The sequence below is a fragment of the Leopardus geoffroyi genome, chromosome A1 (assembly GCF_018350155.1).
Source record: "Leopardus geoffroyi isolate Oge1 chromosome A1, O.geoffroyi_Oge1_pat1.0, whole genome shotgun sequence".
Classification (NCBI taxonomy): domain Eukaryota; kingdom Metazoa; phylum Chordata; class Mammalia; order Carnivora; family Felidae; genus Leopardus; species Leopardus geoffroyi.
Genome location: NC_059326.1, coordinates 113,466,500 through 113,493,821, shown reverse-complemented (window position 1 = coordinate 113,493,821; position 27,322 = coordinate 113,466,500). Strand labels below are relative to the sequence as shown.

At 44.2% G+C, this 27,322-nt stretch overlaps 1 protein-coding gene and 1 long non-coding RNA gene across 3 annotated transcripts in view; one reads left to right on the top strand and one right to left on the bottom strand.

The window, feature by feature from the left end:
• SPOCK1 (SPARC (osteonectin), cwcv and kazal like domains proteoglycan 1) overlaps positions 1-27,322 on the top strand; it is a 516,437-nt gene that overhangs the window by 260,072 nt on the left and 229,043 nt on the right. The gene's annotated exons all lie outside the window — the stretch shown is intronic.
• On the bottom strand, positions 12,762-22,876 carry LOC123604119. Its single transcript, XR_006715229.1, has 2 exons — positions 22,791-22,876; positions 12,762-19,488 (listed from the first exon to the last, which is right to left on the bottom strand). It is a non-coding gene; the product is annotated as an uncharacterized LOC123604119 (long non-coding RNA).

The following is a 27,322-nucleotide window of genomic DNA, read 5'->3' as shown; positions in this document are numbered from 1 at the left end:
AGTTTCGAGTCATTACAGTCATTAGTTCTGGTGGCCGCAGTGATTAGGACCAGGGGTCTTATACCTGAGGCCAGCCCTGTTCATTCATAATAAGGGATTCAGCAGATACGGATGCAAGCAGAAAATTGAATCAGCAGCACCGTCACTCCATTAAGTTATGGCATTTACCTGCAGACTTCCTGTTGAGATGTAATCGTGGATTTGGTCAGAACCATTTCTTAGGCAGGTTCGTTTAGGGTCTTTGGTAACCCAGGGAGATGGAGGGTTTTCCAGTATCTCAGAGGCTTCAAGCCAGTTTGTTCTGGTCGGTCCCCACCTATGAATGTGGCAGTCTGTGTTTAGATACTAACCTTTTTTCTATTGATTTTTGTAAAGTCACCTTCTTAATGATGTCTTTGGTACTAGAAAAATGAGGCCGAACACACAAGAAAATAGAGGCGCTAAGTGATGAATTTAAAATATACAACCCTAGCCTGCTTTCGACTTTTGGGTGGGTTGCACTGTAACTTTGAGAGATTTAAAAGGGCTCCTGATGATGTGGTATTCACAGGCTTTCCCCAGATGCTGGCTGTTACGGAAAAAAGAAGTCCTCAGGCAAGGACCCTGGGGAGCTTGAGGGGCTCAGCTGGAAGTGGGGTGAGGCACCTCCCAGGGCATATCTGCAGAACAGTCACATTTCTTGTTGTTTACTTTGTTTTTTCAATCTAGTTTTTAAGTAGGACGATACATTCAGATGGTTTTCAGAAATGAAAATAAATAGCAAGGAATACAGTAAAAAGTCTCCATGTGCCCAATTTTCTTACCCAATAACCGCTGTTATTGGTCTCTTGTGTATCCTTCCGAAATGTTTTTAAGCATTTGTTACTTAGCGTGTGTATGTGTATTCTGTGTTTTCTTTTGTTAAAACGTAACAGCCTGTTATAGGCAATGTTCTTACCCTGCTTTTTGCAGGCATCAGTATATCTTGGAGGTCTTCATGTATCTATGTAGAGATCATTGTTCTCTCTTCTTCTTCTAAAGCTGTGTGGTATTTCAGTGTACAAATAATTGATTCAATCCATTCCTGTTGATGGGCGTTTGAGTTTTCCAGTATTTTGTACATGTATCATTTCACACATCATGTGCACGTTCTTCAGATGGTAACTTGCCAGAAGACGACTTGATGGATCAGAAGATACATGCGTTTATAATTTGGATGACTGCTGTCAGATTATGCCTTGCCCCTCCGTAGTGGTAAGTATTTGGGAACAACTTTGTCCAGACAGCCTTGCCAAAGATAGGTCTATTCCAGTCCTTTGCCCGTTTTTTTTAGTTAAGTCCTATGTCTTGTACTTGTTAATTTCTAGAAGCTGTTTATATATTAGAGATATTAGCACTTTGCCTGTAATTTGAAAGCAGATAAGACATTCCCAGGGGTGGCATTTAACTTTAGACTTTGTTTATGATATATTGCTAGGTTAAAGTTTGATTTTTATGTGTTTGTATTTCTTGGTGTTGGCTTTTGTGGCTTCTTTGATTAAAAAATCTGTCGATTTTTAGGCATGACTCAAAAGGCCTTCTCTGCTTCCAGGTTAATAAATACTTTGTCCTATTTTTTTTTTTTCTCCCACCTTGGTTTTACATACTGGGAATTTATTTTGGTGTGTATTTTAAGACAGAGAAGTGATCTCTTTTTTTTTTTTTTTTTTGAGATGCTATTCAGTTAAGATGCTATTTTTTTTTTGAGATGCTATTCAGTTAAGATGCTATTTTTTTTTTTGAGATGCTGTTCATCACTAGGTGAATATATATTTTCCCTACACAGTAGAGATGCTCACTTTTACCGTGTACTGAGTTTGCTTTGATTTTTGGACTTTGTATTCTGATCCATTTGTCTGTGTTCATAGTCAAATCCAGTGCCCGTAACACATGATCTTAATTTTGTTTTGTTTTGGTTTTTTTGTGTTTTTGTTACATGATGTTAATATTAAAGCTTTGTCACATGTTCATGTCTCTGACAGGACTGCTAGTTTTCATTCCTTTTCTTTTTTAAAGTTGTTTTGGCCTTTTCTTCATAGTCTTTTATCTTTTTCTAAATATACGTAATTATCAACTTGTATAATTCCCAAACTAAAAATGATATTTCCATTAAGAGAGCATTGCATTTATAAATGACCTTAAGAAAAAGTAGACATCTTTGTGAATCTGTTTTCCTGTCTAGGAACATTGTATCTCTTTCTAACTGTGCAGGTCTTTTTTCATGTCTGTTAGAAGGGTTTTAAGGTTTTCTTCTTAAAGGTTTGCAAATGTATTAATTAGTTAATTCCTTGGTATTTTAATTATTGTGGTATTTTATTTTATTAAGGTATTTTATTTTTTAAAAACAATTTTTTAATGTTTATTTATTTTTGAGACAGAGACAGAGCATGAGGGGGGGAGGGGTAGAGAGAGAGGGAGACACAGAATCCGAAGGAGCCTCCAGGCTCTGAGCTGTCAGCACAGAGCCTGCCGCGGGGCTGAAACTCACAGACCATGAGATCATGACCTGAGCTGAAGTCGGGCGCTTAACTGACTGAGCCACCCAGGTGCCCCATGATTAAGGTATTTTATATTACATATAATGTAATTTTTTAAGTATATCTCCTAACTGGTGGAGGTTTGTATATAAGGAACCTGTAAGTGTCTACATGTTAATTTTGTATCTTGCTAAACTTTCCGAGTTGTCTTTTGCTTGACAGTGGCTTTCAGTTGATTGTTGTTTTGGCTTTCCTGGAATATGATCAACTTGTCTTTATTTTTATTAAGTTTATTTATTTAAGTAATCTCTACACTCAGCATGGGGCTCAAACTCATAACCCCAAGATCAAGAGTTGTGCACTCTTCTGACTGAGCCAGCCAGGTGCCCTGATCAACTTGTCTTTAAATAGTCCTACTTTTATGTGACCTCTTTCCATTTTGTATGTTTCTTTAGGCCTGCCCTGGCTCCCTCTCATAGGATGTAAAATAACCACGGTGATAGGGAACACGCTTCTTAGTCCTGGTTCTTGTCGGCTTGTATTCTAGTGTTGTATCTTTAAGTATGATCCTGGCTTTGGGATTGTGATAAATACATTTTATCATGTCAAAGAAGTATACAGTTATTTTTGTTTGAATGATTTTTGTTGTTGTTATTAAGAATGGTTGTTGAATTTTATCCAGTACTTTTCCACTGTCTAGGTGGTTACATGATTTTACTCTTGAGCTCTTTATTATGATAAACTAGTTTAATGGATTTACTACTATTGAGTGGTCTGTGCATTACAAGTATAAATTCCACTTGGCCATGATGTAACATTCTTTTATTGTGATTCTTGATTCTTTGTGCCACTGTTTGCATTATATTCATGAATGAAATTGGCCTTGAGTTTTCTTTTATGCATAATTGTTAGGAGTTTTTGCACTAACTTTATTTAAAAGACTGTATGTGAAGGAGGGTTTTTAAAATAATTTCATGTTGTGAACATGATTTTAGGAAACATGTCTAGTCTTAAAGGACCATTTAGTTTCAAGCACTGTTTAGGAGTGTGTTCGCGTATGTGAATGAAAATTTAAACTGTTAAGATACCTGACGAATGGATAAAGTAGATGTGGTTTATATATAGGATGGAATACTACTTGGCAATGAGAAAGTATGCAGTCTGGCCATTTGCAGCAACGTGGATGGAACTGGAGGGTATTATGCTAAGTGAAATAAGTCAGGCAGAGAAAGACAGATATCATACGTTTTCACTCTTGTGTGGATCTTGAGAAACTTAACAGAAGACCATGGGGGAGGGGAAGGGGGAAAAAGTTTACAGAGAGGGAGGGAGGCAAACCATAAGAGACTCTTAAGGGTGGAGAACAAACTGAGGGTTGATGGGGGGGTGGGGGAGGGGGAAAGTGGGTGATGGGCATAGAGGAGGGCACTTGTTAGGATGAGCACTGGGTGTTGTATGGAAACCAATTTGACAATAAATTATATTTAAAAAAAAAGATAAGGTCTGTCTCTTTGGGGAGGTGAAGTTTGGAAAATAATTTATTAACATTTTATTAGTACTAATAAGAACTAACAAGAAAAATCACTATTAACCAGATGAAGTAGCTGGATATGTAGGTAGGTTGGATTTACATTTGTTCGTTCATGTTGGTCCTCCATATGGCCCTGGGAGGAGTTGCTTTTAACTTACAGAAGGGAAAACTGACTTGAAGAGGTGAACTTGACTTGCCCGGGATCACACAGCCAGTCAGGGATAGAATCACACTTTGAACCTGGATGTGCTTGACCCCGGTGTCCATAATCTCAACCACATGCTTGATTACTTTTTAAACAAATTTGAGTCGTTACACGCAGTTAGAAGTTAAGGGAATGGTTTCCTTAAGCAGTCGCCTCTAGGTATGGTCCCCAGACCAGCCACCTCTGCATCACCTTAGAACTTATTAGAATGCAGATTCTCAAGCCCCTGCCAGATCTCCTGAAGCAGAAACTCCAGGGATGAGGCCCAACTCTGTTTTAATAAGGCCTGCAGGTGATGGTGACATACAGGGACTACAAGTGAGAAGCACTGCCCTGAGAACGACAGACTATTCTCCCCTTCTGCAGGGTTTGTGTAGTGGCTATGCCAGCTCCATAGTCTATTTGTCACCAGTGGATCCTGGGAAGTACTCTTTACTTTCTCCATTTGCTCTCCAGAAACAAGGGCAAATCATTTGTTTCCCACCTTGTGTCTTGTTCACAAAAGCGCATATTTGCTGAGCCTAGCTTTCTGTGAACTTGGGACGATTAAACACGCTGGTGAAATGTCCCTCTCAGTCCAGGCAAGAGGTCTTAAGCCAACTCATTAGACTTCATTTCTGAGTATGAGCCGTTCACAGATGTGCGTGTTTTCTTCACATGCCCCCTGTGCATGATGTACCTTCCGGAGACTAACCAAAAGTGGATGCTGGGAAGGCAGGGACCCGGCGGCCTCAGGGCAGCCTCCCAGACAGGCACACAAAGCCTTCGTTACATTTCCTGGAATGAGAATGCCAGGAAGATGCTGAAAATCATGGTGGGCTGCCCACTTGACCTCATCTCCGCACAGGGCCGCCAAACAGAGGAAATAATGATAATTCACTTAACCTAAAACGCTGAAGCCAATTAATGATTTCCATGCAGTTGCCAGTCGCTTGCCCTTCCCTTCCGGGTGCAGAATTCATTTCCCTGGCATCGCTGATTTACAAAAGGCAGACTGCTTGCAAGCTAATTGGGTAAAGTCATTATCGAGGGCAGCGTGGCTGTGAGCTGGAGCAGCGCTAAAGTGGTTTTCGATAATGTGCCTCTTGTCCTTGCATTGGTTGTCACCCCCAGAGTAATTAGATCTGAGTGGCTTCAGTTTGGGGCTGTGAGGATGCTGTGGGTTTACCAGTGACCATGTGTTGTTTGCTCAAAGTAGCTCTTCATTGTAGTCGGGTATCTTGCCCAGGTCTAGGGGTTTCTGGACTGACGTATTTCTGTGGTTAGTAGACACGTCTCTGGTCAGTGTTGGTGCGTGCGTGTTGGGTTAGGATTGATATGCTAACTAGATCACTTTCCGGGGAGCGCAAGATAGACCCCTCTGTGAGCTAAGTCTGAGGAAAGCATGCCTGCCCCCAGCCAGATCAGAAATGGCCTTACCTCCAGTGCTGATCTCCACTGATGAGTGGCCCAGGGCCTGGAACCTGGGGTGGGCGGGGCTCCCGGATGCTCCAGCAGGTTGCATGCGCGAGCGCGCACGCGCGCGCGCACACACACACATACACACACACACGTGTGCACAGCTGGGGCCTGCGGCAAGAGTGTAAGGGGAGGCTCACATCCCCTAAATAATTAAGTTGTAGGATAATGACATGAACATGCCATTAACAATAACATGTGTTTGATCCCCCTCCCTTGACACGTGAACTGTCATCGTGACCTGGGATGTGGCTGCGTGGCGGGAGCATGCCTTGTCTTCCCGCCTCCCTTCATCTTGCTCCACAAGGGCCTTGCATGCCCACCTGCAGACGCCCGCCTTGTTGTCTGAAGGCTGATCTTCAAACCCCCTCCTCACTGCCAACCACTGGCCTAGAGTCTCTCCTTGAGCAGAGGGGGCCCTCACTGGCAGCTCCGGCCACCTTGAAAGGACAGATCTGGAGGAAAGGCCCAGACGACAGGCCTGCAAGTTGGTTCAGGGCCATTTGAACAGGAAACTGGTTTTAGGGACCAAGCACATGGGGGTAGAAAGGGGAAGCCTGAGCTCTGGATAGGTGTGTCTCCTAAGCCCCACAGAAGCTCCACCCCATCTAGGCCAGAACAAGGGCCCCCTCTTTGTGGGGCTGAGGCTGGTACTGACCTTGTGGAGTGTCATTAGAGCTTTATTTATCCAGGGCCTCAGCCAAAGGAGAAACCTTAAACATAGGCTCATGTATTCAGGTATGTAGTCCACACAGACCTTTACAGTCCTGATGATCATACACAGAGCCACCTGTGGTTGCTTCCTGTGTTGCTTGCACGTCCCCCCTTGCACACTCACACACAGACACCTCTACACTTCGAGCAACACATCCACACTACTCTTAGGTAGAAGGACACAGAAATTTTCAGCTGCCTGCCATTCTTTGGCACCCGTACACCTGTCATAAATTTTTACACGCACCGGTATCTTCCTCATAAATTTTTACACGCACCGGTATCTTCCCATAGACGTGTATCTAGCAGCCTTGCACACACATGCACACCCACAAACATCTTGCGTGTGCACATGCCTTCCAACCTAGGCATCTTTCTGCCCATATTCCTGCCACGTGTAGCCACACTTAATTCTTCTGGAACGTTCCTCGTAGCAGTTGCCATCACTGCTGTTATCAAGGGTCAGGTTGAAAGCCATGGCTTAAATAAGGCTTTCGGGTTTCAGGTGCAGTTACTTTATTGAAGGTCTGCCTGTGGTTCATTTGCAGATAATGACAACTGATCACATGGCAGTTATGATGATGGTAGTCTGGACACAAACACCCAGGTATCTGCTGTTATTTTGTGAGTGACGCAGTCCCGCTGCAGGTTGATACGTGTCATCCAGCAGGGCACATTGCTTGGCCACGGCTCCCTTGTCTGGATATTTCAGGATTCCTTATAGCGTTCCATAGCATATCTCCCTTGACACCGAGAAACTCATACAGGGAAGACGGAGTGACCCTGGATCTTGCCGTGGGCCTCAGCCCCCCTTTAGTCAGTGATTCAGCGCCATATATCTGATCTCCAGATCACTGCCTCCTTGAAGGCAGACGCAAATAGCTCACTCTTTATTCACCTTAGTAGCCATGCTGTCTCTGCGATGGGATGATAGGTGCTTAACACTTCCAGGTCAGCAGTATTGGCCCTAAAGCCCTTTAATGTCATTGCCCTGTCTGCCCTAAAGTAAAAGATATCTTAACTGTGCGATCAGAGATTTTTGTTGGAAATATGTTTGGTATCTGGGAATAGGATTATTTTTCATTTAACTTTTTAAAAATGAGCTTTTGCTTGGGAACACTTTTAGATTTATAGAAAAGTTGCCCAGATGCACCTAGAGAGGCTTCTCGTGTATCTATCACTCAGTTTGACCCATTCATACCATCTCATGTTACTATATAGTACATTTGTCAAAACTCACACTGGTATTGGCAACGAACTGTTAGCAAAATTCCACACTTTTCATTGCTTGGTTTCTACGAGTGGTTCTGTCCTCTGTAAAGCTACTACTTTACCTTTTCCCTACTTTTTTTTTTTGGAAGCAAGTCACTGCATCTAGCCCGCCTTCAAGAGGGAAAGCCAGGAATCGAGCTCTACCCCTCTCCCCCCTCCCCGGAGGAAGCAGGATCTACATAAATTACTTGGAATTCTGCTGAAGGAAAGATTTCATTCCCTCTCACTTTTAAACAGAAAGGTATTTGGTGCAACTTCTCATGTGGACAAGATGGCCTAAAGTTGCTTTTCCTTGCACCTCCTGGCAAAGTATGACAGTAAGCCCTGGGAATAGCACAAGAGGTAACCAAAGGATAACTCTGGAAGGTGGTAAGAGAAAGGTGATTGGATTTGGGGTGCCAGGACTGGAAGGATAGCACAGCAGCAGGGCATCTTCTCTGCCACCACCCCCTTCCCCCCCTCCACAGACCTAACAGAATGGTGTTTCCTGACTTAGAACTTAGCATCGGAAAGCAGCCCAGGCTCATCCCTGTCTTGATAAAATAGGAGTCCTGAAAATAATAGTAGTGAACCCAGCAACTTGGCTCCACTGAGAACGGTGGTCACGGCAAGCGTTTCTATTCCCTGTTGGTCTGAGATTACTGTTCCCCATGAGAGATACCAGGGTGTCTGGGGCAGGGAGACACCAGCAAAAGAGGCCCCCACACAACAGGTGATCCAGTCTGGGAAGCTGCTTTGTCTCTGTGAGCCCGAGACTCCTCTTCCTTCCCCTCTCCTTCCCTGAGACACCTGGGCAGCTTGGGGAGGCCTGCCGAACCTTCGGGGACATCTCTTCATGGAGCCAATTCTCCTCAGCCAACAGACACCAGTTGCCTTGGAATGGGGGGGGGGGGAATGCTTGTTTAGAGGAATGAGGCAAAGAAATCTGCTCACACCCCTCTTAGTCAACAAAGAACTGGAAGTTCTAGTTACTGCAATACGATGAGAAAAAGAAATAAAGGCATTGGTAAGGAATGCCACACTTCACTTGTAGATGACGTGGTTGCCTATGTAGAAAACGCCTAGAACTTAACAAAAGAAAAAAAATGCCTTCTGGGAAAAGTAAGGAAGCTCTGCAAGGTCAAAGTTATACAAGATGAATACAGAAACATCAAATCAATCATACTTCTGTATACTAGCAATGCATAAGTGAGAAGTCAAATTAAAAACACCATTTATGATCACTCCAAAGAAAATGAAATACTTAGGTATAACTTAAACCATATATAGGATCTGTATTTTATTTAAATTTTTTCAACGTTTATTTATTTTTGGGACAGAGAGAGACAGAGTATGAACGGGGGAGGGGCAGAGAGAGAGGGAGACACAGAATCAGAAACAGGCTCCAGGCTCTGAGCCATCAGCCCAGAGCCTGACGCGGGGCTCGAACTCACGGACCGCGAGATCGTGACCTGGCTGAAGTCGGACGCTTAACCGACTGCGCCACCCAGGCGCCCCAGGATCTGTATTTTAAATATTACAGAACTTTGATGAAAGAAATCAAATAAGACCTAAATTATTTTTTTTGTTTGGATCATCAAAATTTTATTTTATTTTATTTTATTTTATTTTATTTTATTTTATTTTATTTTATTTTATTTTATTTTATTGTATTGTATTTTCATTTCATTTATTTTTTTTTAATTTTTTTTAACGTTTATTTATTTTTGAGACAGAGAGAGACAGAGCATGAACGGGGGAGGGTCAGAGAGAGAGGGAGACACAGAATCCGAAGCAGGCTCCAGGCTCCAAGCTGTCAGCACAGAGCCCAACGCGGGGCTTGAACTCACGGACTGTGAGATCATGACCTGAGCTGAAGTCGGCTGCTTAACGGACTGAGCCACCCAGGTGCCCCTCATTTATTTTTAAAATATAATTTATTGTCAAATTAGTTTCCATACAACACCCAGTGCTTATCCCAACAAGTGCCCTCCTCCATGCCCATCACCCACTTCCCCCCTCCCTCACCCCCCATCAACCCTCAGTTTTTTCTCCGTCCTTGGGAGTCTCTTATGGTTTGCCTCCCTCCCTCTCTGTAACTTTTTCCCCCTTCCCCTTCCTCATGGTCTTCTGTTAAGCTTCTCAAGATCCACATATGAGTGAAAACATATGGTATCTGTCTTTCTCTGCCTGACTTATTTCACTTAGCATAATACCCTCCAGTTCCGTCCACGTTGCTGCAAATGGCCAGATTGCATTCTTTCTCATTGCCTGAATGTCCATCAACTGATGAATGGATAAAGAAGATGTTGTTTATATATACGATGGAATACTACTTGGAAGTAAGACTTAAATTAATAGAAAGATAGATCTTGTTCATTCATTGGGAGACTTAACATATAGTAAAGATGTCCCAAACTGACACACAGTTTGAAAGAAATTCCTATCAAAGTTCCAGCAAGGTTTTCATAGGCACAAAGAAGGTTATTCTGAAATTTATGGGGAAAGGCATGGGCCCTCAAATAGCTAAAATGATCTTGACAAAGATAAAAGAGCAGGAGGAAGTCTACCTTATATTAAGGCTTACTATATAGCTATAGTAATCAAGACAGTGTGATATTGGCAGGGGAACAGACACGTGGATCAATGGAACAGAATAGAGAGCCTGGAAACAGAACCAGGGAAGTAAGCGCAAGTGATTTTTGTCAAAGGTGCAAAAGCATCTCCAGGGAAGAAAACTGGCCTTGGCTAAAAACGATGCAGAAGCAGTTGGACGTCCATAGGCAAACAAAGAGACCTCACCTGAAACCTTGTACCTTATATAAAAGCTCCCTTAAAAGGATCACAGACTTCAGTGTAAAACTGTAAAACTTTTAGGAAAAAAAAAAAACCAAATCTTCGTGATCTAGGGTTAGACAAAGAATTCTGGGACTTGACAACAAATGTATGATCCCTAAAAGAGAAGTGGGTAAATTGGACTTCAAAATGCTAAAATCATGCGGTCTGTGAAGAACCCTGTTAAGAAGGTGCAAAAAGAAGTTCCAGACTGGAAATACTAACACGTGACAGTTCCAACACAGGACGAGTATCTAGAATACCAAATTATCTCGCACAATTCAAGAGTAAGGAGACAAACCAATCATAGAGTGGACAAAAGCCATGGAGGGTTATTTCACTAAGGAAAGAGTCTGCGTATGATGGAAAATAGCCCCATGAAATGAGTTCAGTGTCGTTACTCATCACGGAAATGCAAATTAAAGTGGCGACGAGATATTACCACACAGCCGTAAGAGTGGCTGAAATGAAAAATAGCTGGTGAGGATGTGGGAAACTGAGTCGCTCGTAGTAACTTGTGGAAATGTAAAATGCTAGAGTTGCTCTGGCCTGCAAGTGCCGTGCAACCCAGCAAAGGCACTCTTGGGCATTTATCCCAGAAAAATGAAAACTTACCTTCATACCAAAGCCTGGACACAAATTTCTTTTAAACATAGGAGATTGTTTTATGTGAATGACTAAGACTGAAATGCATAGGACGTAATCAAAGTTAAATAAATTTTATAGCCATTGACTTTTTGAACACAAAATATACCATACAGCTCACATACAGGAAAAAATACCAGTTTCTTTAAAAAAATTTTTTTTAATGTTTTTATTTAGTTTAGAGAGTGCACACGTGTGTGAGTGGGGGGAGGGGCAGAGAGAGAGAGAGAGAGAAAGAGAGACAGAATCCGAAGCAGGCCCCAGGCTCTGAGCTGCTAGCATAGAGCATGACTTGGGGCTCAAACTCATGAACTGCGAGATCATGACCTGAGCCAGAGTTGGACGCTTTACCAACTGAGCCACCAGGCGCCCCGAACCATACTAGTTGCTAAATGGCCAGACGAGTGCTGCCAAACTTTTCTTGTATTCTTTTTTCTTTACTTTTCTCCCAGGCCTTTTTTTTTATTTAAAATATTATTTTTAATGTTTATTTTATTTTTGAGAGAGAGAGAGAGAGAGAGAGAGTAAGCATGGAGGGGAAGAGAGAGAGGGAGACCGAGAATCCCAAGCAGGCTCTGCACTGTCAGCACAGAGCCTGATACGGGGCTTGAACTCACAAACTGTGACATCGTGACCTGAGCTGAAATCAAGAGTCAGATGTTTGACTGAGCCACTTAAGTCCCTCCCTCCCGGGTTTATTGAGATATAATTGGTATCTAACATTGTGCAAGTTTAAGGTGTACAGACAAATGTCCATAGCACCTCTGTCTATAATAGTTAAAAATTGGAATCAGGCCAGAATTCAGGGGGTGCATTTGGCTAAACTGTGGTACATGCGTATCATGGAATGAAATAGCCCTGCACTATTGATACGTGAAGTGATGGAGATAAAATCTCCAGGGCTTTGCTGAGTGAAAAAGCCAGCACTAAGAGGTTACATGCTGTATACAGTTCCAATTGGATAACATTTTAAAAATGCCACAAATTTAGAAGTTGAGTGAAAGATTAGTTGTTGTCAGTGGTTAGTGATGTTAGAGGGCTAAGGATGGTTAGGAGGGAGGAGGGTGTGATTATAAATGGGAGATACCAGGGGTCCTTGTGGTAACGGAACTGTTTTGTATTTTGGCTTTGTATTTGGTAGAACACGAACTGACACGTGATGAAATCATACAGAACTAAACCCCTACACACACGTGTTCACACATACAGTGCAAGTATAGTTGGTAAAAGCCAAATAAGATGAATGGATTGTGTCTATATGAAGATCTGGTTGTGATATTGTACTGTACTTTTGCATTGCAGTTAGCATAGATGATGTTACCATTTGGTGAGATTGGATAAAGGGATCTGTCTGGAATATTTCTTACTACTGTGTGTGAATCTACAGTGCTCTCAATAAAAATTTCAGTGTAAAAAGGTACATGATGTGGTAGAATCAGATTTAATATATTTTGATATTAAAAATGATTAAACAGGCCCTCCTCTGAAATGTTCAGAAAAATACACAGAAAAGGATTGTGGGGTACACCAGCTAAAATTCCTGTCTCAAAGTTGATAGATTACTAGAAATTAATTCATTTATGAGCTTTATTCTGATCTAATCAGGTAATGATACTACCAAAAGTAATTTCACAAATGAAGCGTCTTTTATTTTTTTCTTGCAAGAGTACTGAAGATTTACTGTAGTTGGAATTTCTAAATAAGCCCAAAGAATAAAATAAACATGACCCATATGTTTGCTTTTTAGTAGATGATGAAGACTGCAAAGGTTTGGTGTGTGTGTGTGTGTGTGTTTTAAACTCTTGGTGTTTTATCCTATGGTCCATTTTGCATTTTGTGGGGCAACCCTTTTCTTTCCAAGGAGAACCCCTTGAAGATCTTTCTCTGACTGGGCCTTTCTTCTGAGACACTGTTGGTTTGAGACAAGGCTCTTGCACAATATTTCAGAAGCTTGCTGCTCATGGGACGTCACCAAACTTGCTTCCTATGTGCCTTCAGCAGCTCTTAGCTGCTCTTAGACGGTAACTGGAGGGATGCCAATAGATAATTGCATATAAAGAAAGAAGGGGAGAGCTCAGGGTCCAGAGGATCTGGTCCTGTCTTTGATCAGTCCTGACCATTGCATGTGCTTCTGTCCTTTTGCAGGAGCAGAACACTGGGTAGTCGCAGACTGCCTTTCCTTCAGGGTCCAGAGGCGGTCTTCATTGCCTGCCACCCTGTAACAGTGACAAGGTTGCTCTCAGCCTGCGGTGTCTTTATCTGAGCTCTCTGTGCTAGATCGCTTATTTTTTCTGCCCAAACAATAGCCACCTGCCTTTCTAGGAGATGTGCCTGTTTCCTCTGGTCACCTTGTGATTCAGATGAGAGTGTCATCTTCCCGTGCACTCTGTTCCTTCACTCTGGCGACATCGGGGGCCTGGGAGCTATCAGAGGTTGCGTTTTCATGACCTAGTGGTAGACCAGTCCCTGCTCCTGGTCAGCCTCAAGACTGGGCACCCATTGAGCTGTTGGCTGATATGAGCTAGTAAGATGCGTTCCTTCGCTTGGCTGGTTCATGGCGAGTTTCTTTCACAGGCATTTAGGTGTCCTGAGTCATACTCTCCCAAAGATCGATATCTGTTCTTTTCTTTCTTTGTTCTTCCTGTAGCTTACTGCTCTTAACTTTAGGAGGAGAGGTCAAAATACATGCATTATTCTTTTTTGTTCTTTGAGTTTCCTGCTATTTCCTAGACTAGGTCAGCCGAGGATTCCCTTTGTGTCTAGGGAGGATGAGGTGCGTCTCCAGGGGCAGCTCCAGCCTCATCAGGAGTCCCCCCAGTCCGAATGAAGAAAGTCTGGTGTGGTGCTGCCTGGATGGCTCCCATTGCGTTTATTTGCAGCGTATGAGCCCATCTTGTTGGAGAGATTGATGCCATCACCCAGGCTAAGTCTCAGTGAGTTGGTATATGGAGACCTATGAGTGATTGCAGAGGTATATGCAGAGTGTTCCTAAATTCTGACGTGGCTCTGAGGTAAATCCATAACCTGGGCAAGAGCTGCTATGTAGTAATTAAACTGAAAACATAATATTTGTATAAACTTTCTGCCCCTCGGCACAACATATTTAAAATGTTCCTGGAGGTGATGTTTTTTAAAAATCTTTGCACTTTTGTACCACAGTTCGACTTAAATAGCATGCAAGTGCTATTCTCAAGATGACTAGTGTTTCTCTCACTTACTGGATGGGGTCTTGCCAAGAGGTGCCAAGAGGCATGTAAGGTCAGAGGTCTCACGGGAGGGCTCGGGAGCCATGTTTACAGAGAGTGTGCTGCTGCAGCCAACTGGGTCATGGATGTTGGCCAGAGCCTTCTCTGCACTTTGACCTGCCACGTACCATTTGTGAGGCCCTGTGCTTGTTTGAGTCATTCAGCGTTTCTCGGGTCAACTGGCAGCGGTCTGAAAGCAGGTCCCATTTCTCTCTGCTGAGAACCGAAGGGGGAAGAGTGAGAAAATGGAACCAGACTGGCTTTGCTCATCATTGCCGTTCGGTTTCATCAGTTCTGTTCAGGGTGTGGGATTCACACCAGTCCTGTGTCAGGGATGGGTGGGGAAATATCCAGATGGCGGAGTTTTGTGGTTTCTGTTCATAGGTGTATCCGCCTCCCAGCAGCCCCTGTTCACCACGGGAGTCCTCAGGGAGGAGGACAGCAAAGACCTAGAGGATGGCAGGGTCTGAGACGCATGCTCTGATGTCACAAATCTGCTCTCGTGGTCTGTAACCTAGACACAATGGTAGTGTTGGCTGTTGCTTTGCTCATAGGAGCCCTGTGGTAACTTGCCCTCGGGTCTGTTGGCAAAATCCGAGGCTCTGTTCTGCAGACATGGGTCTTTTCTTCAAAGAGAGCCACTGGGTTCGGGTCATGGCCTATGTTCCCTGACGGTATAGACACTGGCCTACTGGTTGACTCGTTCCTTAAACCAAAATGGAAGGCCCTTGGGCTCCTCTGTGCACCTCAACAGCAGACACCGAGTTGGGCCATAGAGGACTAATGTCCAAAGACTCTTATTTTATTCTGATCATACCAGAACCAGCGGGTCACTAGGATTTCAAGACCCTACGAAATGAGCTGGTGTAAATCATAATACAGCAAACAATTCAATTTGCTCTCCTTGGAAAGTTCTTCTGCAGAGACAAGGCCACTGGGACTGAGTGGAACTGAAGCATTAGAAAATAACCATGAGTTTCAGAGTGCATTTCATCTTTTTGGCAAGCAGTAAAATCTATTTTTCTGTCAAATGAAATTTCACCTGGAATCTAGTACATGTAACTGATTAGAGCAGAATTTCTAAGGTTAGCCTAGCCCTTGTTTCTACAAGGTTTTTGAAACTCTTCCTTGGAAGCCCAGGTTGGTGGGGTCCCCGCTTTGAGGGCTCTGCTTTCAGAGTCCAGCACTGCCTTCAAAGCTGAGTAGCTCCCAGAGCCCAGAAGTGGCCTGGAGCAGGTTCTTCTGATTCCCTACACGCTCTGAGCTTCATGCTTTGCGGCTGTTCTGGAGTCCCTGCTGTGTCCCCGATTGCAAATTTTGTGAAAAGTCCTCCGTCAGAATGCCTCATTTTGCAGATGGATCAAGGGAGGACCTGAAAGAGGCAGGCAGTTGCTCACTGTTCGTTCACTTGCTTCTTCGTTCGTTCGTTCGTTCATTCATTCATTCGTTCATTTATGCACTCATTTGTAAATGTTTGCTCAGCACTTAACTACACCTATTTCAAAGCTTTACTACGTTCTCCAGATACTCTGGTCAGTAAATGTCTCTTGGCCTCACAGACCTTATGATCTGGATACATACTCTTCTCAAAACCATGAATGCTGTGAATGGGAGCTAGAGGAGCACTACATTAGTCAGCTCAGGCTGCTGTAACAAAATACCGTAGACAACAGACACTTCGATTTCACAGTTCTGGAGGCTGGATGTCTGAGACCAGGATGACTGCAGATTGGATTTCTGGTGAGAGGTCTCCTCCTGGCCTGCAGGTGGCCTCCTTCTTGCTGGCCTCACATGGCAGAGACTTGGCTCTTCCCCTTCTTATAAGGGCACTGATCCCACTAGGGGGCTCCACCCTCATGGCCTCATCTAATAATCCTCATTACCTCCCAAGGCCCCACCTCCACATGCTCCCATATTGGCAGTTAGGGCGTCAACGTAGGAGGTGTTTTTTTTCTTTTTTCTTTTTTTTTTTTTTTTCAGGATGGGGACACAATTCAGTCCATAGCAGATACTGTTTGGGCACACCGTGGTGATCTTTAACCTGATAATAGAAAGATGGATAGGAGTTAAACATATGGAGGAGGCAGGAGAAGACAGTGCTCCAGGCAGAGGGAACGGCTCGAGCAAAGGCCCAGAGATAAAGGAGTCCTGAGCCCTTGGGTGCAGGTGCCTGTGCTCAGGGAATGCAAGCCGAGGACCTGTGAAGCTATGGAAATAAGGAGTCATGCACCGTGCTAGAGGCTTTGAACAGACATAACCCTGAGGGAAATGGGGAGCCCTAGAAAGGGCGAGCATGCTGGAGTAGGTGACAACCCTTGGCGTGGCTTCCTCCCATAGCATTAAAGCCCCCGCCTGTGTATACGGTGCTTCGTGGTCTGACATCCCTTAGAATAAATGTGGATGCCTGGGCAGCATGACACTTCAGCCCTCAGGGCAAGAAGATCAAGCCACAGTTTGTTCGGTAAACAGATTCATTTGGTCAGTAGTTTAATTCTGCAGCAGCTGAATGACATTATAAAGAATGCGGTGGCATTTCTACCGGAAATGTCTGCCATCATTTTCTTCTTGACATGAGGAGAATAAAAGCCTCCCCACTCCAGAAGAATTAGCATGAAATATGCCCATCAGTCTCCCTGTGAGCAGGCTTTTGGCTGCAGCATTGCATTCACAGTGACTGAGCGGGATGGTGTACGTCCCACCGCTGGTCTCATTGTCAGATGCCCACCCCTCTGGATGGCCCTGTTGGGCTGTGGCCTTGGGTCAGTGCTGCATGGCTGCCTCCACAGTGGGAGGACCCCTGCCTGCAGTCATTCTTGCTACTCACTTGGGGGCCGGCCCCTGGTTCCATCAAGGGCTCTAGACTCCCTTTGGGTCTGAGCTTTTCACAGGTGGTTTTTGTTTTCATTTACCCCTATTTCCATTCTTGTTTCTTATTTCTCATTCCTTTGGCATGCTTGTTCTCCAAATGTGGTCCTTGGATTGGTACATCAGACATGCAAATTCTTGAGTCCCAACTCAGACGTACCGAGGCAGCATCGCTGAGGATGGGGCCCCGAAACCTGCATTTTCAGGAGCCTTCCAGGTGACACCAGTGCACCGTCAAGCTGGGAACCCCTGCTTCAGCCCACAGATATGCTTGTATGCTTGTATGCTCCATGCCTTCGTATGCAAGCGAGTGGACGATCAGGTTTGTGTTTGGGCCTGGGCGCATGTGTCTGAACCTTTCAGAGAGAGTTCTGTGCAGGGACGTAAGCATAGGGAGCCCCCGGATGGGGGCTGAGTAAGGCCTGGGAGTTCTTCAGTATCTCTTAGTACCTGATTGTGATACGGATGCTGACAGCTAACGACTGTTGAGCAGGTTCTGTGTGCCATCGCACTGCCCAGCCTTGTGCACATGATCTCATTCTCACCATCACCTCTGTCGGGTACTTTTCCTATCCCCATTTCATAGGGAGTCACAGTGAGGCTTATAGCAAGTAACTTGGTCAAGATGGAGCCTGAGCACACGTCCACACTTTGTCTGAAGAAGCATGTGTCTGCACATCCTCCCGCTCTGTTTGCATACCAGCCCTTGGTGGTGCTGGTGAGAGGGGGAGGGGCGCTTTCAGCAACACCTGTGTTTGCTGCTTCTAGCTCTTGGGCCGGCTCAGTTGAGACGTTGCGGCATAGAGCCCTGCAAAGGGCTTGAGCATGAAGAGCTTTCATGCTCTTGGTGGAGAATGGTCCTTGATCTCTCCAAGAATACTTTTAGAAGCACAAACAGGAACCAAGAAAATGAAGTGAACTGTTTTACACTTGAAATGCACCACGTGTGAGCAAGTGCCTGTTAAATCGGGCTGGGTCTGCTCTCCTGGTCTCCTATGATTGGGGCCATTAAAAACTGCAGGGGTGAGCTGGTTAATTGTCTTCCCAGGTTGTGGCGGCACTGTGGGAGGGGCAGGGGTCTCGTGGGCTTCCTGTACGTTTCTCTGTGGACTTTCATCTCGTTATAAATAGGCAGCAGTAATGATTTTATTGTATTGAAGGGCGAGTGGGGGAGAAACCTGGGCTGAGATTTAGAAGACTCACATGAAGGCATATGTGTGAGATAACTCTTTTATCAGGCTTAGCAGAGATAATTTCTGAACCTCAGCTTGCTGCTTTTAGGGTGATCGGTGAGGTCTTTTCAAGTTTCTTGCTGGCTCTCAAGTCTGTAGGTAGATGGGTGCCTTGGGACTCAGGTATGAACTGGCCTTTTGATTTTTACACCAGCTTCTTTTCCCAGCTAAAATTCTTTAAGGATTTCTATTTGGCTAGTTCCTCCTCATGGGCCACAATTTTGCATTCTGTGCTTTGAAAGCGTGTCACTTACTCTGAGGGAAAAATGTAGCTAAATACATAGTAAATCACATGTACTCTTATACCCTGCCTGTATGTTAAACCATCCTCTGTCCACTAAGTGTCTCACCATTTTCCAGATTTGTGTTGGAGACATCCAGCAGCTGGCTGCATTTCCCTATGATTTCTCTTCCCCAATTAGCTTGTAGCCAAGTTCCAATAATATATTAAGCCGAGAGCTTTTCTTGTTAATTTCCCCATAGAAAAGATGTGGCAAAGCTACTGGGAGGCTGAACTTAGCCTACAAACATTGCTGAGCTGTACTGTTCTTCCTTTCAAATCATCAGTTGCTCCCTTGGAGAATAACTTTGTTTAGCATCTGGAAAGATGTTGGAGTGTTATAGGAAGTTGGAAACTTTGTGGCATTATTAGTTAGCGGGGGAAATTCCTTCTGGAGTAAACTTCATGGAGTGACTCTGGAAGCTTTACTATCCAGTGGGTGTATTACCCGAAGGTAGTTCAGACTTCTTGAGATTCAACTTTTGCATAGACAAAGTGATATAGTACATTATGAAATGATGTCCATGGATGTACTTATGTTGACTAGTCTTATATCACTCTTCAGATGTTCCCTGGTAGACAGGCGTTCTGAGCTCTGGTGGGGAGGGGGCCTGCCATGGACTCTTAGAGTTCATGTTTTTGGATCATCACCTTTGCTGGTACAACTTGAATGTTAGAGCCGTTCTTTGAACTTGTAGTGCATTTTTTTCTTGCTCATTATTTCATAAACACCTGTGATAAAATGAGAATAATGGTGTTGAAGTTTAGGTGTCAGAAATGTGGAGATAACATCAGGAATCATTAAGCATGCCCTAAATGGCCAATCATTAGTCTCAAATGGATGGACATTGGAATTAAAACAGTCAACTGAGTGTTCAGTTGGGAGGAAAAAGAAAATTAAAGGACACGTGTGAATTGCTGGAAATATGTCATCAAAGGTGGTGTTTAAAAATGATGTCATTAAGAATTTCGTGCTGTTTTTCAATGTTTAGGGACAGCCCCTTCCTTCACCCGTACAATATAGAAATCTCTTGTTTGATCATCATACTTTTTACTTTTTTAATTTCTGTATTATAGCACATTATGTACTCTGTAATGGGCTACCCTTGGTTATGGGGGCTGCTTTTTTAATTTGTCATCAAAATTTCTTTTTTTTTCTCATATTGAAGTCACAGATCTTATTAGCAGCCATGATTGGGAGGAAAATTGAGAAATTAATTAATGGAAATGGTCATTTTCTCCGGTTTCTATCTTCTGTCCCTTCCTGGCCAGACTTGACTTCCTGTCCCTGCTTCATTTTTCTCCATAATACTTACACTTAATAAAGCATATGTTATACATATTATTTGTCATCTGTCTTCTACAAGTAGAATATTAGCGCCATGAAGCTAAGAATTTTTGCCTATTCCTTAGTCTATACCAGTGTTTCTCCACAGTTTTTCCATTTTCACTCTCCTGAGGAGACTTTCTAGACTCTTGTCTGCTAATTTCCTCCCTCCCTGGAATTTCAGTACCACAAATATACCATGTATCTATGTCCTATATGTATAGTTGAGATTTGTACCTAACAAGAGTAAGACGTTTTTTATCCCTCAAAAATCACTTTACCCCTTGGAAGAGAAATGTTGCCCCCTCTGAGAATGCACACTCTGGCCCTAAGCCAACAGGAGTCCTGGAGCAGAGCAGGTACTTAGTAACAGCTTCTGAGTATCCCCTTCTAAAATTCCACCCTTCTTTTCCCCTTTGCCAAAGGAATGTTTGGCTAAGCCGGCGAAAGGTGGGTGAAGGGAGTCCTTCCCCCAGTTGTATCAAGTCTTCATTCTTAAGAGTCTGTGATCACCCAGTGGAGGCACTGCTTTAATAGAGGGTCTTATTTAAACCTGTGGACTCTTCTCCCTGCCAGTCAGTGCGTAAACAGAAAGCCAGTGCACATACTAAGTGGTCTTACCAGCTCCTAGCAGTAGCTCTGTTCCCACTTAAGCTGTGGTACTGACACTGACCTGTTTGGTCACAGAGCCTCCTGGCAGTATTTTGTGCGGCGGTGGTGGTGGCCTTACTGATCAGCGGTTTTCCACATACACCCTTAAAGCAGGGGCAGGAACCAAACAGAGGCATTTCAACAAATCTTCTCAGAATGCCCGGATATCCTTGCGTGTTTTCAAATAACTCGATAGTCTGCAGCCTCTCCTCCCATCTTCCCAGTAGCCTGTACCTATGGCAGGGTAAAAGGCCAGCAGTCCCTCTTGTGTTAAATAAAACAAGCAAACTTCAGGCTTCGTGGTGTCCTGTCTGATTGGAATAGTAACAGAAGCAAGACAATTTTTTGGCCTTTCAGATGCCAGAGACCAGGAAGACCCTCTCAGCCCGCAGTCCAAGGCTCGCCCAGCAGACAGAGACAGACCTCGTGCCTGAAGCCTTGGGCAGGGGTGAATGCTGCTTTCCTGGAGATGCCTCAGGAAGAATAATTGCCCGTTAGTTCCTGTATTCCCAGAAAGGAAAGCATTCATTCATCATTTTAGGTAGCTTTGTTCCTCCATAGAAATGTTTCAGATGCTAATTTCCTTGGGAGAGAAGACTGACATTCATGCTTACTTTTATACCAACAATTATGCAGGAGTATGAATATTCATGTCAATAAGATGAATTTAATTATAGTCTGAGAAAATATCATAATGAATGGTTCTGCTGGTCTGACCCTCGTGGCTATAATAATAAAGATAAGTTCCTAAAATGGGGATCTATTCTTATCTGAGCCATTGACTGAAAGTGGAAAGGCTTTGAATTTTTTGTTTGCTCTGTTGAGGTAGATTCCCTGAAATGAGACCTAAGTGTGTCGTGTGTAATGGTCCTCAGTTAGTGGGGTTAGTGGGGTTACATCTTCTGGAATGTAGTCGCAGCCAGATGTACCTATAAATTTCACATATTGGCCTAGACGCTTATAACATGAAACCACGTATGCTTCTTAGTAACTGAAACTGACGGGTCATTTTTCCTCATGATGGATAGAAGTTAAAAAGATTTCTTTTTTGGAAAGTGTTGAAATTAGACATTTAAAACCGAAATTTCCAAGGCAACAGGCTATTTGGAGGGAATGTATGGTGAATCCTTTTTATAATTCGAGTGCCTTTCCCTGCATATATTTCTACATAGATGTATGGGATTTCTATCCCGGTTTTTCTTAAAGTGAGGCATACCCATCTGGGCAGATGTGTTTTTGCCGGCCACGTTGCTATGGCTGTTGTTTTACTCCAGCCAGGTATTAGTTTAAGTGAGTCATTTTAAAAGAGAACACTTGTGGGGTGCCTGGGTGGCTCAGTCAGTTAAGCATCCGGCTCTTGATTTTGGCTCAAGACATGATCTCATGATTTGTGAGATCAAGCCTTGGGTCGGGATCTGCGCTGACAGCCCAGAGCCTGCTTGGGATTCTCTCTCCCTCCCCGCCCCCCCCCCCCCCCCCCGCCACCACTTGCACACATGTGCCCTTGCACATGCAGTCTTTCTCTCAAAAGAAACATCTTTTAAAAAGAGAACAGTTGCAAAAATGCTTTAAAAGCATGGATAATAAAGCAAACATCTTCATAATAAGCAAACTTGGGAGACTTTTTCGCTTGAATTTCATTTGGATGTTGCTATTTTCTACTCTGTGACCCAGCTGAGGGTTCAGCATGGAGTTGGGCAACATTCACCTACTGGCTTGTTCTGTTACTTGCATCCTTATTATCCACTTTGTGACCATTCGCTAAGTGCCTGCTGTGTGGTGGTCCCTCTGCAAGGCGCCGGGGAGGTGGCAATGAACCTGACTCAGTCCTGGCCTTCAGTGTCCTCACAGTTTAGAGTGGAGACTGTGACGTAAGGCCAGCAATTAGAGCAGGAGGCCCTGGGGATCACCATGCGGAGGAGCCTGGATTTAGGTGTCGGCCCTCTGTGACCTTGGACACCAGTTTATCCTTTGTGGCTTAGTTTGCTCATCTGTGAAATAGGATTAAAAATCATACCCCTAAGTGGGATAGAGCATTTGACTGCAAAAATCGTACCAGCTTCGTAGGGTTCCTTGAGGATTAAGGGATGCTCATCCATGCAGAGTGTAGTGCCTGGCACATGGTAGTCCCCAGAAAATGATGATCCATTCAATAAATGTGCAGACATATGTCACAGAGAGTGACTTATGATGTATCCAGGGACACGCCCACCAGGCAGGGCAGCTCGAGTGCAAGAGTCACTTTTGTGCCCATAGACAAAAGATGGGCAGGGCATTTTCTTTTTCTGCAGAACGTAACATAATAGTGCTTTTGGAGAATGAGGAGTTGTTGGTGTGGGATATATAGGTTGTGGCTTTGAGGTCATCTGATCTTGTTCTTTGCTGCTCTTTTTACCCCTCTTCCTTTTTCTCCCCAAAACATACTAACATGTGAAGGTATCATCAGTAAACTGGACTGGGAGTTCATTCAGGGCTGGGACCTTGGCTTCCTTAACCCTTACCACAGGGCCCTCTGTTTCACAGACATTTGTTGAATGAATGAATGAATGAATGAATGAATGAATGGAACGAACGAACTAATGGATGAAAGAGTGAATGGATAAATGATACTTGATCATGATCAGGCATAGAATGTTAAGTAAAGGCATGTTACCAGTTATTGTTTTTTCACATCTGTGTGTGTTTCTGGTAATAAGGTATATTTTTTCATGGAGTTTGACCCAGGATTTTGTTTGGCAGTATTTTGAGCTTCTATTCATTTGGAGAAGAAAAGGCATGATTCTTAATTGGTGTAATTTTACCTTCATGAATTCAGAAATGCAATTTCTAGAATAATGAGTTCTCCTTTTAGAAAGGAACATATTTGCAGAAATGCCAATTCCTGGCTCATTAGGCCTGGCCCAGCTCTGGAGCTACATGACTCTCCCTGGGGCTGGCCCTGTCAAGTTTGGGGATCCTCTCACATTTTCCAGTCCCTGCTGCCCCCAATCAGCTCTACCTCTCACAAGTAAGAGTTAATATTTAATGAAAGGACCTTTGAGACTTCCATTGCCAGAACCCTGCTTGCTTACCACTCTGCAAATAATTTTGGATGACTGATTTTTATAATCTTAGCATCATTATTCCTGTTCACACAAAGAACACAGTGTATTTATGTAAACAGGCCACTGGACAAATTGATGGGGCGATGATAGCATTTCCTGGGTGCAAATTTGTTAGTAGTCATCTATTTGGAGAGACTCCAGGTGAGCTTGAGGGGAAGAGAGCTTTGTATCAACCAGGTTTCTTCTGATGTGCCTCCTTAAGGTACCCCCCCACCCACCCAGGGGTTGCATAAAGAAGGTGCCCTGGAGACAACCCTGCATTTTATGACTGCCCCATTTCTGCCCCCCACCCCTCGAAGGAGGCCTGGGTGCTGCTTTCTCCCTTGTTGATCATCCTCTCTCCTCTCCCCATGCTTACCCCTGCCCAGGCACCTGACGGCTGGTGTCCTGTTCCTGACTTTTGGTGGTGCTGTCTGGGCTCCCCATCCCTTCTTCTGATGTGGTGTCAAATGAGGAGCACCTCCTGGGCAGGTCTGGGGCCATCTGTCCTGTGTGCATCAGGGGTCGGGAAAGAGTCTGGCTGGCCCCTCTAGGACTCCATCCTGAGAGCTTGCTTCTCCGGGACTGAGACGGGTGGCCCTTCTTTCTGATGTAGCTGAGTCACATAACTTGTCAGTTTTCCCTGCAAGTCTTGAAGAAATTTTGAGTCCCTCCAGAAGGAATTAAGTGAGTGGTGTTATTGTTCTTTTGTTTAATTCATGACTTTTCTGGGATTCACAGTTCAAATATTTGTTAGCTTGAAAAACACCACTAATTTCTCAGCTTTGCACATTACTCATTTCAATCACAACAAAGCAGAAATGCTGCTGTGTAGAGGGCCCTTGGGTGGAGGACTTGTAGCACCCAAGAACCACAGGTGAGGGCTGGACATGGGACCTTCTCCTCCTGGAACTTGATGGTGTGGTCATTTTAGGTAAAACCGTTCTACTGTTGGTCTCTGGTCCATTAGAAAAGACCCTGTCCTTTGCGCAGGGAGATCTCACCATCAGCTTGCTCGACTAGGGGGTTGAGAGACCAAGATTTATGTTCCATTTCTCACTAACAAGCTGTGTTACCTCAAACAAATCACATGTCCCTGACAGGCTTCCATTTCACACGAAGCTGAAGATGAAGACAAGGGATCAGGTTTCATCTTGAACTCTGACTAGTTAGAAATGGATCTGCGATCACAAATCATTGGGGAAGGATTCTGTGATTGATTAGCCATGTCTGCTATAGGTAAGGAAAGGGCCAGTGGTGGCATCCCTCAGGAAGGTATTGTCAAAGCTCCTTTTGCTGATGTTCTCCCCGTGTCTAGGAACATGGAAGCCATAGGACAGGACATGTGCAATGGGGCAACATCGACAGTAGGAGTGGGGTTGGACCGTTCCGTCTGATTTCTGTTGCAGCCCCACCACTGATTAGCTCTGACACCTTAGACTAGCCAATTAAGGGGAATGCTATAGTCCCTACTTCAGATGCATGTTATGAGGACTGAGTCACATGTCTTCACTACTTTGCGTAGTAGGTGATCAATGAAACTGTGGTTGAGCTCTTCTTACTAATATGAGAATTATGGACAGTACTTTCTGCAGTAACAGGTGGTTTCTCCCTGGTGGTCAGCCCTTGTTTCTGACCCACAGAGGATTTGCCCACATCACTGTTGTGAATGAGGACATCAGAACAGTCCAGAGGTTCATGATGGCCCAAACCTGGAAGGAAATCCCATTGTTACAGTCATGAAGTTGTGAGCTAGATGCCATGTTTTACAGGTGGGAGCATCTGTAAACCTTAGGCCTGCGTGGGAGAGGGTGTTGTCCAAGGTCACTGGGTGAGGTGAGGGCAAGCTAGGTTCTGTCCTGAAATTCTAGCACGTCCTGGATCTCTGTGTCTCTCCCGTGTGCTTCTAGCTGCCCAGCTGAGGGGCTTCTACCATGAGAGGAGGTGTCACTCAGTGGGATGCACGCTCACTCGGGGCTCTTACAGAGACTGGCTCTGGGGAGTGATTTGAAGGGAAGCCAAGTGCTGCTTTGTAATCATTGGAAGCATATTTATTTATTCATTATGTTTGAGAAGAGCCTCTAGTACCGGAAAGAAATGCTTCAGTCAACTGAGTTTTATTTTCTTTGTCGGTTTATCTTGATTCTCTGTGGCTTCCCACAGGCTTCCTGTCACTTCTCCCTTCCCAGCCTTGTCTCTGCTCCATGTCTCATCCATGCAGAATGAGGCCTTCAAAATCTCACCTCCCTCTGTCCAGACTCCCTCTCCCTGCCCTCAAGCCTGCATATTCCTGCCTGATGCTTATTTTCTTTGTTCTTTTTTCTTTTGTTGCTGTTGTTGTTTCAGACTTTATCTTGAATCTCAATAGGATTTATTTATTTGTTTGTTTATTTTAAATATGAAATTTTTGTCAAATTGGTTTCCATACAACACCCAGTGCTCATCCCAAAAGGTGCCCTCCTCAATGCCCGTCACCCACTTTCCCCTCCCTCCCACCCCCATCAACCCTCAGTTCTCAGTTTTTAAGAGTCTCTTATGTTTTGGCTCCCTCCCTCTCTAACCTCTTTTTTTTTTCTTCCCCTCCCCCATGGACTTCTGTTAAGTTTCTCAGGATCCACATAAGAGTGAAAACATACGGTATCTGTCTTTCTCTGTATGACTTATTTCACTTAGCATCACACTCTCCAGTTCCATCCACGTTGCTACAAAGGGCCAGATTTCATTCTTTCTCATTGCCACGTAGTACTCCATTGTGTATATAAACCACAATTTCTTTATCCATTCATCAGTTGATGGACATTTAGGCTCTCTCCAGAATTTGGCTATTGTTGAAAGTCTGGTGCTTATTTTCAAAACATGCCTTTGATTAAACCTTGGCCCCTATGGCCTCCTCACCCCCCTGCAACTGCCCTGCACTCCAGCACAGCCCTACTGAGCGCACTCCCCAGGCCATTGCCCGAGCCTCCTCTCCTCCTGGAGTGCCTGCCCACCTCCCCTTTCCTTATGGTTTCCTCTTTATCTGGAAAGACAATCCAAATGTCATCACTTTGAAGGCTTCCCCAGAGATGGCTTCAGAACCTCCCCATCCTTGACCCCTGACCCCTCCAGGCAGAACCGGCCTGGGATATGGTCTCCTGGACTCCTTGCTCTTTTTTTTTTTTTTTTTTTTTTACTAACGTATTGCACAGTCTTTAAATAATGCTGTATTGTGCAATACTTTATTCCCCATCACTGGTGTTGTGCTGTCCTAGAGCAAGGTTTTAATCCATATTTGAGTGTCTGATTGAGTGAACCATAATGGCTCATGTTGGGCCATGTATACATATCTCATCTGATTTTCTGGAGATTCTTGTGAAGTAGTGTCAGTTAGGGTCTGCTTTTGAGAGCTGAGAACCCTGAGGCCAGAGAGAATCAGTTGTGTGAAGGGCTGGCTAGTCAGTGATGGCGTCAGGATTTGCATGCGGGGTGGGAGATTTCAGATCCTCCCTTCCTTATGCTGTAGTGA